Raw genomic sequence first — 11,927 nt, forward strand, 5'->3', positions numbered from 1 at the left:
GAGCTGGGAGGAGAGATGGGAGAGGAGAGATGGGAGAGGAGAGATGGGAGAGGAGAGATGGGAGAGGAGAGATGGGCGAGGAGAGAGGGAAAGCAGACAAGCTGGGAGGAGAGATGGGAGAGGAGAGAGGGAAAGCAGACGAGCTGGGAGGAGAGATGGGAGAGGAGAGAGGGAAAGCAGACGAGCTGGGAGGAGAGATGGGAGAGGAGAGAGGGAAAGCAGACGAGCTGGGAGGAGAGATGGGAGAAGAGATGGGAGAGGAGAGAGGGAAAGCAGACAAGCTGGGAGGAGAGATGGGAGAGGAGAGAGGGAAAGCAGACGAGCTGGGAGGAGAGATGGGAGAGGAGAGAGGGAAAGCAGACGAGCTGGAGGAGAGATAGAGCTCTTACCTCATACCGAAGACACTATAGCATTGTTTGCAATTTCCCAAAAATAGCCTGTTCTGAAACACGCACAACAGTAACCGAGACAGAAATGCACTATTGACATTGTCCATTGCAATGGTGTCTAGAACTACCCCAGTTGAGTAGTGTATGATCCCAGAAGGAACTCACAGAAGTGGAAGGGTCTCATCTGCAATACAACTCCACCAACTCACTCACTGTCAAGTGCTAAAACATTCACTATGCCACTATCTAGCACTGCAATGTTACACACTTACCCCACAGCAACAACATCTCCACGGAACATACCCCTACTAGCCATCACTTCAGTGGCGAGTACTTCCATAATGACACTAGGGTGCAATATTCCACTGCACAGATATGCACATTGCACTGGCACGTATTGCCAGCATCACTGCAGAATGGCACAGTTCTGCACCAACAACCACTGAAAATAATGCATACATTTACTAATAGTCAGAAAAGGTAGGTTTGGGTAAAATGTACCCCTTAAGATTTTGCGTGATATTAGAATACTAAAAAGCAATGGACACTAAATAAATACACTAACCCAAAAGAAAAGTTGTTCTGAATAGTCTGCAGGATCAATACATGATAGTAACAAAAAAAAACCAGCCACTTTGGATGAAGCAGAGACTTAAAATGCAAAAAAACTAAAAAGACGGAGCTAAAACAAAAGCTAAACCTCAGAGTTAAAGAAAAACATTGTCTTACCAGCTGTCTAAAAGTCTTTATATCTTCAGATTCCTCCTGCATTACCACGCGAGCAGCCATGTTTCCAATGAGAAGAGTATATCACAAACAATCACGTGACCGGATGTTATAGCAAGTTAGGCATGCGCTTTAGGTCCTAAGAGGCCAAATGGGAGGGTTTAAATGGAAAGGATGTTCGTCACAACGGAGTAATCGAGGAGGAGTTTGTGGTTTTTGATGGCGTTGTAGTGAAATGCTTGAGTCCAGTTTTACCCGCGCTTAATGTATGTGGAGAGTGGACCCTCAGTATGGTGGTCCTTATATCTTAAGTAGACAACTAAACGTCGCGTGTAATAGTTACGTGTACTTAGTGTAAGATAATCGTGAGCTGTAATTTACTTAATAAACTTTGGATAAGCCAAGTAATGGCTACAAATGCATGTTAAGTACAACAGAGGAGCACATAGGTGCAGAAGAAATGTGTTAAAGAACTCCAGCCAACGGAAAAAAAATGAACCCTTGCAGTGGTACTTCATCTGTACTGCAAGGGTTAAGTTCGTTTTGGTCTAAACTAGAGAAAATTACTCACCTAATCCTCGGTCCCGCAGCAGTGCCCTCCTCCTTCCTGTTGCCTGAAGTCCTCACGTCCAAAGCAAGTCAATCAGGGGTGTGGACATTTTAAAAAAAACTACTTGCCCAAGGACTAAAGGGGGGGGGGGGAGCAAACTAAAAATAGTTTTAACCCCTTACCGGCCACCCATCGTAAAAATACGGGTGGACATACATGTATGTGATTTTTGTTTTCTGCTACTTTGTTTTTCCGCTATGGGGCGCGCGCTAGCAGAAACCCGTTGGGAAGGCTTGTATAACCTTGCATGGCGGCACCATGCGAGGTCTATTCCATCACTTCCGCCTTTAGCTGTCATTTCTGTGGCTGAGAGCCAGAAAAGAGGCTGATGAAGCAGATCTCTGCTTCATCAGCTTCTTTGGGGGTCCCTCGGTGACATCAGGGGTATTGGGGACCCCTGATGTCTACATAAAGAGGACCTGTCATTTTTAGCCCCCTATGTGATAGCAATCAAGTTAAGTGTAACAAAATTTTATAAAAAAGTAAAGAAAAAAAAATTAGTCTCATATTAAAAAAAACACCAAAAAGTCCCCTGCGCACACGCACTTATACACGTAAATACGCATCGGGTGTGCCTACATGCAAAAACAACTAATATGCCCCCACATATTGCCGCGAACGTCGCAGTGAGAGCAATAATTCTAGGCCCATCAGTCACTGATAACAAACTGATGAGCGGTAAAAGCTTTTAAAGCGTCGCCTATGGCCAATTATAGGAATAGTAGTTTTTTTGCGATTTTGTGGCCACACGCAATTTTAAAGCTGGACATGTTTGGTGTCTACTTACCCAACGTGACCCCATCTTTTATATTTTACCAAAAAATTGGGTAATAATAAATGTTTTATACCATAACGTAGGGATGGTGATTAAATACCACCAAAGAAAAGCAGGGAGCATTTTCGGGAGACAGTTCCGGGTTTGAGGAGACCATCCCCTGACAAATTATGTCCCCGGGAACATAAAATAAAATAATCATTTTTTAGTACTCACCTGATTCCTGGATCCACCAACAAGTGCAGCCTCCCGTCTCTCACGCTGTCAGAAGCTGCATACAGCGTGTGCTGGTTACTACTTAAACCGGTGCGCTGTGTGCAGCTTCTGAGAAGATACGCTATTAGCATAGCGAGGAAGCCGGCTGCGCATTTACATATCTCCCGCTACGCTACTAGCGTATTTTCTCAGGAGCTGCACACAGCGTGCGCCGGTTTAAGTAGTAACCAGCACACACTGTATGCAGCCTCTGACAGCGTGGGAGGCTGCGCTTGTTGGTGGATCCGGAAATCAGCTGAGTATTAAAAAAAAAAAATGTTTTATTTTATGTTCCCGGGGACATTTTAAAAAACTGGTCACCTTACCCTGGTGGTCAGTGGGGGCTCCCTGGGCCCTGGTTGGTAGTGGGGGCCGTGTTTCCCCGAAAATAAGACTGTCTTATTTTTTTTTTTGCACGAAAAAAGACACTAGGTCTTATTTTCGGGGGATGTCTTACCTGGCTGGGGGAGGACCGGATGAGGTCCCGGAAGGCGGCGTGCTGTTGCCGGTCCCGGCGGATTATATTCTGCTTCCATCGTGCGTGCGGGCGGGAGCTGCGGCCGTCGGGCGTGTAGGCGGAAGCTGCGTCTGGCGTGTGGGCGGGGCGGAAGCTGCGGCCGGCTGGGGTGTGGGCGGGGCGGGAGCTGCGGCCGGTCTTTACACTTAAAATTCAGTTTATGTGCAGCTACCCCGAAATTAAGACCTAGCGGATTTCTGTAATATAAGACCTACCACCGAACTAGGTCTTATTTTCAGGGTAGGTCTTATATTACAGAAATCCCCAAAGATAGCGCTAGGTCTTACTTTCGGGGTAGGTCTTACTTTCGGGGAAACACGGTAGCGGCTACAATAAAGACAAAACCCATCGATTACGGGTATGATCTCCCCAACACAACATCATAAAATGGCACTATACGCTGATGACATACTTTTTTTTATAACCTCCCCATTGATAACAATACCGAATATGCTTAAGGAAGTAAAGGAGTATGGTGACCTGAGTAATTTCCATATAAACATATCAAAATCAGAATTCTTGAATATCTCATTAACGAGCAAGGCACAAGAGGGTATTATGGAGAGTTACTCATTTAAATGGCAACCTAATTATATTGTGTATTTGGGTATTAAAGTCCCTAAAGATCTTGATACACTGTATACAATCAATTTTAGGGACTGGTCAGACGGGATATTCAATTAATTCAACACATGGAACTGTCTGAGTCTGTCGTGGATGGGCAGAGTAAATGTCTTAAAAATGGACATCTTGCCGAAGATCATATACAGGTTTCAGACAGTCCCTATTGTATTACCAAAACCCTTTTTCCAGAAACTTAAATCGGCTGCAAGGAAATTTGTGTGGGCTAATAAAACCCCACAAATCAGTGTAAAAACATTATCAAGACCAAAACAAAGAGGGGGGTTGGGAATAACGGACTTCGAACTATACCATAAAGCGGCCTTGCTACTAAGAATATTGGATTGGATACATGGTGGTCAAAATAAGGAAGGAGTAAAATTAGAGACCGAAACATCCCCTATACCATTAAGTAAAGTCCCCTGGTTGCCAATAGAACATAGACCCAAGGGTAACACCCTATCATTTTTGGTCAGATCGGTGTTACAGGTATGGGATAGGTCCATTACTAAATATAATTTATCTTCTAGACCCAGGCCCCTGACACCTATCATAGGAAATCCTCAATTCCCACCAGGCATGCAGGCGGCTCCCTTCTTAAACATGGAGAGCAGTTCCATGGAGCGACTATGCCAAGTTCTATAGATAGGAAAAGAAAGAGCTGAAAATAGAGTTAAGACCAGAGAGACAAATTAATGGGAAACTTTGGTTTGAGGCAATGCAGTTATCAGATTATATAAGAAGCCTTAGGACCCACAAGACCCTGAATAGGCCATTCACACCATTTGAGAAGCTGTGCGTGAGTAAAACCCCTATCACGCATATGTTGTCAGTGGTCTATGGCCTGTTGCGGGAGGAGGAGGCCAAAGGACATACAAAGTACATGAAAAGATGGGAACAAGATCTGAGAAGAGAAATATTAGAGAAAGAATGGGCTAGGATATTTACCATGGCCCATGGCTCTGTCACCTCCACATTCCTTCAAGAAAAAAATTATAAAGTGGTATCTAGATGGTATAGGTGCCCAGAAGGAATTAAACAAATTAACCCAGAAAAATCGGATAGATGCTGGAGGTGCAATGTTGAGGAGGGGACATATTTGCATATCTGGTGGAGTTGCCCGAGAATACAGCCGTTCTGGGAATCAATATTTGAAATATATCGTACAGTGGAGGCATCAAATATTGAAAAGGACCCTCTAATGGCACTATTATCATTGTATCCAGGTCCCATAAAAAAGATAAAAAATGATATTCTAAGATTTGTAATGGCGGCTGCCAGAGTAGGTATATCACGTGGATGGAAGTCCACGATATTACCTACAGTAGAAAGTTGGGGGAACATAATGGAAGAAATAAGGTACATGGAGGAATTATGTGCAAGGGATGCAGACAGGAAGACACATTATGATAGGGTGTGGGAAAAGTGGGAAGCGTATAGACAGTCAGAGGAATATAAGAAATTAATAAAGAGGGACAACAATCTAGAAAGAAACCAGAAATAATTAATGCATATTGACAACAATTGAGAAATTAATTTTAGTTTTTCCATATGTTAATTGGTAATATTGCATATGACCAAATATGAATGACAGATAGAAAGGAGGAGAAATATCCTTGTCTGGGATGGAGGGAAGGGCTTGGGAGTCTAACGGCCGGGATCCGTCCGCGTTACTGCGCAGGCGTGCCGCGAGACTCCGCCCACTCCCTCCCTTTTGAAACCTTTTCGGGAGGACACTTTCCGGGATCGGGTGCCTCCGACTCCAACGCCCATTGCGGTCGACGATGAGGAGGAGTACGAGGTGGAAGAGATTCTCGACTCCCGCAGATACCGAAATCGTTGGCAATACCTCATACGATGGAAGTCCTGCGGTCCTCAGGAGGATTCGTGGGAGGACTCGAAGGATGTCCACGCGCCTAGGAAGGTATTGCTGTTCCACAGGAGGCATCCTGACCAGCCTTCTCCCCCTGGAAACCCTGGTAGGCTTCCCTTGAGGAGGGGGTACTGTAACAGGCATACCTCCTCACGGCCACGGCCGGGATCAGTCCGCGTTACTGCGCAGGCGCGCCGCAAGGCCCCGCCCACTCTCGGACGGGGTCCGTCGTTGTAACTGCGCAGGCGCGCCGCGAGACTCCTCCCACTCACTCGAGCCGTCGGCATAAAGCCGCGGTCAGCTGTTTGATCGGCGTCCCACTATTGTTGAAGCAGGACGATAAACAAAACAGCATCCACTTGCTCCACTCCTGGAATCAACCCATCTGAGGAAGGATCTACCCTTACCATCTCCCACACCTGGGAGATCCACAACAGCAAGTATCCTGGCCATAGCTGTATGGCTAACCTAATTGACCTTCCTATTGATTATAAGGCTGCATAGAAGTGAACTGCATTCTGATTCATATAAACTACTGAACTGCCTATTGATTATAAGTCTGCATAGCAGTGACCTGCATACTGATTCATATAACCTACTGAAATGCCTCTTGATTATAAGTCTGCATAGCAGTGAACTGCATACTGATTCATATAACCTATTTGAACTGCCTATTGATTATAAGTCTGCATAGCAGTGAACTGCATACTGTTTCATATAACCTATTTGAACTGCCTATTGATTATAAGTCTGCATAGCAGTGAACTGCATACTGATTCATATAACCTATTTAACTGCCTGTTGATTACTAGATCTGCATAACATAGAACCGTATACTGAATGAGCTGAACCATATTGAACTACCTACTGGTTCCTCCAATCCTACCCTATTGTTGCTATACAGGTTTGTCGTGTTGCTATACGGGGTGTGATGTGAAGCAGCTGCCTCTTCGCCTTATTCACATACTGGGCATCAGAGGTAGAGCTGCGATCTGATACCCGTCCTTCCTAAACAGAATCCATATCCGCAGCTGTGGTCCATAAAGCTACCACCCCCAGGGGCAAGTTGTTACAGAATAGTGGGACCCTAAGAAAATCATGGACCCAGTGGAGCTGGCGCAGCACATCATGAACCTCACCCAACAAATGGAAGCCCTTACCCTGAACGTTGGGGAACTCCGCAAATCAAACCTTGCGCGAGAGTATTGCTCAAAGGCTGCCTGAGGAGGCCTCTGCTATCGGAGGTCCAGAACCTACGGTAAGCCCTCACGATACTTTTTCAGGGGACCGTAAGCAGTACAATGACTTTTTAAATGCATGTAAGCTCTTGTTTGAGCGGAGGCCCAGATCCTACCCCACTGATCGGGTGAAAGTATGCACCATGATCTCCTATCAACGGGGGGAGCCCAGGGCCTGGGCGAATACGTACCTAGAGACCGATGACCCCTTATTGGAGTCTTGCGAGGGGTTCATCGCCGCTATGTCCCAGCTTTACGATGACCCAGGGAAGCAACTAACTGCTGAAAATGCGATCAGAAGCATTAAGCAAGGAAAAAGACCTGTGGAGGATTTCATCGCTGAATTTAAGCGTTGGGCATGCCAGACGGAATGGAATAACATCAGTCTGAGGAACCAATTCCGTCTGGGGCTCTCGGAGGCCCCAAAGGACGAACTAGCCCGCGTTGACCTACCCCACAGTCTTGAAGGTCTCATGCAACTCTCCATCTCCGTTGATCGGCGTCTCAGAGAAAGAAGATCAGAGAGACTCACGGGGATACCTTGGAGCCCAAGGAGAACAACCACGCCTATAACTTCCACAGCACATCCACCTGAACCCATGGAGATCGGCTTGGTAAGTGGACCCATTTCACAAGATGAAAGATCCAGAAGACGCCTTCTGAACCTTTGCATGTATTGTGCAGCCGCTGATCACCTGGTGGACGAATGTCCCTCTGTCAGACGGAAAAACGCAGGTAAGACCCTTTGCATTGCGAAGATTTACTCTCCCCATCTGAAATCAACATGTTACATGTATATATCCTTATCCCTACAGTGGGATCAAAGAAGACTCCAGATTGATGCCATGGTTGATACTGGCGCCTGTGGGAACTTCATAGACTCATAGCTAGTCAATCAAAACAACATTCCCACCAGCAAGAAGTTCCAACCTCTCTGTTAGTTTTATCGATGGAACCACATTGGCTTCAGGGCCAGTCCACCTGCAAACGCATCCCTTACTTGTGGGCACCCATGACAACCACAGGGAATGCACCTCTTTTGATGTCATTCCGTCCCCATTTTTTTCCAGTTATACTGGGTCTCCCCTGGTTGAGACTCCACCAACCAACCCTCATATGGGCTGAGAACAAATTGCAATTAGACTCCAGCTATTGCCGGGAGACTTGTTACCCATCATCAGCAATCATGCACATCAAACCTGAAGGATTACCCCACCACTACCATGACTTCGAAGATGTTTTTAGCAGTAAAATGGCGGATGCTCTACCTCCCCACAGGCCATATGATTGCCCCATCGACCTGCTCCCGGGCAGTTGCATTCCCGTGGGGCGGATATACCTATATATCTATCCCAACCTGAACTGGATCATCTTAAAATCATATCTTGAGGAGAACCTCAGAAAGGGATTCATCCGACCCTCCACCTCTCCTGCAGGAGCTGGATTATTTTTTTGTCCGCAACATGGACAACAGCATCAGAACCATAATCGACTACAGAGCACTTAATGCAATAACAGTAAAGAACCGCTACCCCCTCCCACTCATCCCAGAACTCATTGAACGTCTACAGACGGCCAGGATCTACACCAAACTGGACCTGAAGGGTGCGGACAACTTGGTCCGCATGCGGGCTGGGGATGAGTGGAAGACTGCTTTCAGGACCCGGTATGGGCTGTTCGAGTATCTGGTCATGCCGTTTGGGTTGAGCAACGCCCCTGCCACATTTCAGTGTTTTATAAACGATATCTTCAGGGATCTCCTAGACATATGTGTAGTCGTCTATCTTGATGACATTCTTATATACTCCAGCATTCTCGAGGAACACCGAAAGCATGTACGTTGGGTCCTATCCAGGCTTCGAGCCCACCATCTTTATGCCAAACTGGAGAAGTGCGCCTTCGAGAAAACCACTATGCCGTTCCTGGGGTACATCATCTCTCCAGAAGGCGTACGTATGGACAACTCAAAAATTGAGTGCATCCTCAATTGGCCGGTACCCCATTCACGGAGAAGGTTGCAACGCTTTCTGGCATTCGCAAACTTTTACAGGAAGTTTATAAGGAATTTCTCGGCTACGGTCATACCCCTCTCCAAACTTACCAGTACCAATTTGAGGTTCGCCTGGACGACTGAAGCTCAGAACGCCTTTGATGACCTAAAACAACGATTCACTACCGCACCCATTCTCAAGCTACCTAACCCTACTTCCGATTACATCCTTGAAGTGGACGCCTCTGAAATGGCAATTGGGGCCGTGCTGTCCCAAAGAGAATCCCTCTCTTCTCCGCTACATCCTGTGGCGTTTTACTCCAGAACGCTAAACAACGCTGAAAGGAATTACCCAATAGGGGAAAAGGAGTTACTGGCCATAAAAAATTCCCTTGAAAACTGGGAGGCACCTCCTGGAGGGTGCCATACACCCCATCGTCATCTTTTCCCACCACCGTAAACTTACAGTACTTGAAGACGACCAAAACACTGTCCTCCCGCCAGGTACGATGGAGTTACTTTTTCGACCGGTTCAACTACGTAATTACATACCGGCCGGGGTCCAGAAATGGTAAGGTGGACTCTCTTTCCAGGATCGGTGACTCCTCCAAAGGAGAGGGTATTGGCCACCACGGTCGATCTGAAGAGCCAGCTCAAACTGGCACTACAGGGAACAACCGATCGTCCCTCTGATCTCGTACAGGATGAAGAAGGGTTCCTCTACCGAGACAACAAACTGTACGTTCCACCTGCTATGCATGTTCCTATTCTCAAACTCCTCCATGACTCCCCTACCGCGGGTCACCTCAGTGTTGACAGAACACTGGAACTGGTGAAAAGGTACTTCTGGTGGCAGAAAATGAGGGAGATCATAAAATCTTACGTGACTACATGCAACATTTGTGCATTCTGTAAGCACGGAAGACACCCTCCCTACGGGCTGTTGACTAACCTCCCCATACCTGGCAGTCCATGGGAGGTTGTTTCCTTGGATTTCATCGTTGATCTTCCCTTGTCTCATGGTCACAACACTGTGCTTGTCGCTGTTGACCACTTGACGAAGATGGCACATTTTGTGCCTTTACCCAGATTGCCTAACTCCCAGGAGACTGCTGACGCGTTTCTCACATCGGTTTTCAGACTGCATGGAGTCCCCTCTCGCATTATAACAGACCGGGGAACCCAATTAGTCTCTAAATTCTGGAAAGCCCTCTGTCGGAAGCTGCAGATCGACCACCGGCTCTCGACTGCCTACCATCCCCAACGGCTAGAGACTCCGTCTTGCCCGTGCTGTCTCCTCGTCCCCTCTTGCATCCGCCCTGGCATTGGGGCACTTATTGACGGCCGGAGTCGTCCGCATAGACGCCCGCATAGTTCCGAGATGTCCCCCAGCCGCTCCTAGTACTCTCCCTCAGCCCTGGACCCTATCTCCTCCTCTCCCCTTTACCTCAACACAATATCCCTGTGGTTCCCCTCGGATTCTTACTGCTGAGGCTGCTGAGGTATAAGCAGAGCAACAGTGGAACAAACCCCTGGCTTCCCCCATCTTTTATTAGAACTATACAACAAGGCAGATGGGAGGAAAGGAAAAAAAACGATACAGACAGCAGGACAGCAGACGTCGCCAGAGATGACAACAAGGAACAGGAGTTCCACGCCAAGGATCGGATCCTATTTCTCAGGTACTCGACCAAGACTGTCACTAGAGGGGGGCACTAAGCAGGGGATATTGAAATCTCCCGATAAAGGGAACTGTAAGGGGCATGATTGTATAATGCAGGAAGGAATTATATATGCACATACACATGCTGAAATACATGCTGGATCACCACATAGGGGGAGAGAAGAGGTGCAAAAGGAGATAGAACAGAGTGCAGTCAGTGTTTCAACTGGAAACATGCAAGTACAGGAGAAGGAACAAGAGGGGGGAAGACAACAGGACATAGGAGAGTGCCTGAGATCCCTCCCCAACAAAGAGGATATGGAAAGATATATTACCCGACTGGAAATTACATATAAAGAAGAAATAAAGGACTTAAAAGCTGATATCACAAATATAGGGGAAAATGTGAGAGGTCTGGAGGAAAGTTTGGATATATGTACTTCCAGAGTGGAGATACAACAGCAAATTATCAGCAGTCATTCCTTACTGCTCCAAGACATGATATACAAAATAGATGACATGGAAAACAGGAGTAGGCGTAATAATATAAGGATATGTGGAATCCCAGAGACAATAGAGACCCCTAATTTGTTATTAACAACTAAGGCCATACTGAAAGACACAATGGACAGAAGCCCAGAAGGAGAGCTGATAGTAGATGAGGTGTACAGAGTACCAGGTTACCTCAGAAAAGAATCCATAAGACCCAGAGATGTTATCTGTCGCCTACACTATTATACTGAAAAAGAAACCATCATGTCAGCGGCTAGAACTAAGAAATCAATAACATACTATGGTCAGGAGATAAAAAATTTTCCAGATCTTTCAAAACAAACGCTGACGGTCAGAAGGGCATTGAAACCGGTATTAGGAATCCTACAGGAAAGGGAAATAAGATACAGATGGGGATTCCCCTTTCAGTTAACAGCAAGTAGGAATGGAAAAACAGCAACATTCAGGGTAATAGAAGACTTACCAAGATTCCTGGATACCCTGGAACTACCATCAATACAACTACCGGAATGGCCAATTGACTTAAATAAGGTGGAGGATCCACCAAATAGAGGATGGATAGTAGTAGGACCCCGAGGAGTTCCCAAGAAATTACATAAAAGAAAAGAAGAAACAAAAGGAACTGAATAACTAAATGGGGGGAAAGATGCTGATTACATGCTAATTCTATTATATGATTATATGAAAGAAAGCGGGTGTCAGCTTAAGTATACAGTATATAGTAACGCTTTGTTTTCCAGGAGTATTGTATGTTTGG

Source organism: Nanorana parkeri, unplaced genomic scaffold, assembly GCF_000935625.1.
Source record: "Nanorana parkeri isolate BGI_ZX_2015 unplaced genomic scaffold, ASM93562v1 scaffold1336, whole genome shotgun sequence".
NCBI classification, from domain to species: domain Eukaryota; kingdom Metazoa; phylum Chordata; class Amphibia; order Anura; family Dicroglossidae; genus Nanorana; species Nanorana parkeri.